Genomic DNA, 2,347 nt, shown 5'->3' on the forward strand with positions numbered 1-2,347 from the left:
ACAGCAAAGAGACTCACAGTGGGTGCAAAGAACTACGGGATCTTCTCTCCAGAGCCTCACCCCAACATACTTGCTGCCTCATCAACAGGGAAAAAGGGAAGGGAGCATTTTAAGGGTGAATATTTTCTTCCCTCCCAGCTGCTTCAAGAAATCCTTACAGTGTTTTGTCAGCCTGAATCCTCTCTCATCTTTCCACATGGGCTCAGCATTGCCTGCACCCATAAGTGCCCACCTCACCTACATCCCCTGCAGTGTACAGCCTTGCAATAGGCAAGAGTGCTGGCAGGGCGTCAGAGCTTCCCAGGAAAGGAAACTTGGCAGGAAATGGAGCAGAGCAAGAACAAAAAAAGAATGAGGGGACAGAGAAGGGTAAAAGCACTGAAAGTAGAAAAGACAAAAAAGAGGAAGGGCTGAAAGGGAGAGGAACAAGCCAGGCTATAGGAGAGTGGGTAGCAGAGCAGAAGAGGGCTCTGCTACTGTCCTTGCCGGCAGGGCAAGTCCAGGCATGCTGGCAATGGTAGCGTTGCTGGGCACGAGGTCCCTGTGCGGGCAGGCATGGCTTTTGCAGACGTGCTTGGGCTGGCAGGGCCACAGCATGGTTCACTCACCACTTAGGAGGAGGAAGGGCCCCACGCGCATGAGGTTCCCAGTGCAAGTCATGGGCGCGAGGTAGGAGGGATCCCACGGGGTGGCGGGAGTCCTGGCAGGGGCTGAGTCAGCCGCCCACCTCCCGGGGCGAGGAGTGGCGGACTGGGTGTGAAAGGCAAAGGCACCATATGAGGGGGCTGCTGGGACTGGAAATCAATGTTTCTAGTTTTCATTTCCTCATCGATGCAGACTGCCTTGCTCAGAAATGAAACTTAGAGAGAAAGGTGCCAGGGCTGTCAGAGACACAGAGAGCCATGAAACCACGTGAGACGGTGCAGGGACTGGGGCGGCTGCTGCACTGGGAGCGCGTGAAGGGAGCACAGCTCTGGTTGCATGTGAGGCCACCTGAGCTACCGCTCTTCTCCGCAGGGAGAGGGGAGTGCAGAGAAGACACGTGCCAGTACAGGGAAGGCATCTAGGAAGGGAGGAGAGGCAATGTCAGAAAAAAGAGTGCTTCCCCTCCACCTTTCTTTGCAAAAAGTGGTGTTGGAAGAGACAAGCCTTTTGTCACTTGGAGCTATTGGGGGTGTGCAGTACCTTTTATAAGTCCTGAGGGTCCTGTCCATGCTTATGCCCATGCTTCAGTTGCTGTTCTGGGCAACTGCCTGCTTTGCCTGTGTTACAGCAGGGCTGCTGTGCCATCTCCATCTGTACGAGATGTAGTTTCTTATTATGCTTTGTGTTCAGTCTTAGACCTGATTAAAGAACACATTTCAGTGTGCCACTCCTATGAGCATCTCCTATGCACCAAAAATTGTTTTCCTTGCATGGGCAAAGCTAGGTGTAGAGACCACATGCGAGCCAGAGCTAAGCTGGGTAGAAATTCAGTGAACTCAGGAAGCTGTTAACATGAGATTGCTTGACTTCCACAATTAGACTAATAGGGACCTGCAGAAAAGAAAAGCAGACTCTTTCAACTTCAAAAGGATAGAGAAAGGGAGAAAAAAATGTTCAGATTTTGTCAGACAACTCACTGCCCATTTCAGAGATTTGATGGAGCTTTTTGCTGATGGGGTGAAGAGCTAAGTCTTTATCACTGACTCTCCTAAGGAAGAATGTTTTTCTTAGAGGTGTTTATCATATTTGAGAATAATTTCTTTTGTAAGGCAAAGACAATGTCTGCATTACATGTTTGTGCAGCACTCCAACAATCCAGCCTTCAAAACACAGTAACCGCAGTGAGCACTGCTATAACACACAGAGAAAACCTAAGTCTTCAGACAGTCTGAACAGGATCCTGCTTCCCACTTGCTTATCTAAGTTTTCTTATTCATTGTGCAATCACTTAGCCGTAGATTTGGGACAACTTGCCTACAGAGACCATAGACTTGCTCATGAGAAGCAAGGGGATGAAACAGAAACCTATTACATGAGGAATAAGTGAAAATGGCCCCTCTCATTCCAAACACACATAAAGTACTGACACTTTCTTTGCTGCCCCTTAAGAGTCAAACAAAGCTCCACAGTCGTTACTGTGCATCAACTTCAAACTGGTTTCGATTTCCCGTGTGCCCATGTTCATTCAGAAAGGAACGAAGGCTAAAATATTTGTCTAAATAACTTCAAGGGTTCTTTAGCAGATTAAAAAAATCTACTATTCAAAAATGAGCATTTTAATTGTACAGCCACAAGGCAGGCAAAGGTATGGTGTTCAGTGATGCTTCATAAATCTTGCCAATTTGTACAGTTAGCTTAAAAT

This window comes from Apteryx mantelli, chromosome 18 (genome assembly GCF_036417845.1).
Source record: "Apteryx mantelli isolate bAptMan1 chromosome 18, bAptMan1.hap1, whole genome shotgun sequence".
NCBI classification, from domain to species: Eukaryota; Metazoa; Chordata; class Aves; order Apterygiformes; family Apterygidae; genus Apteryx; species Apteryx mantelli.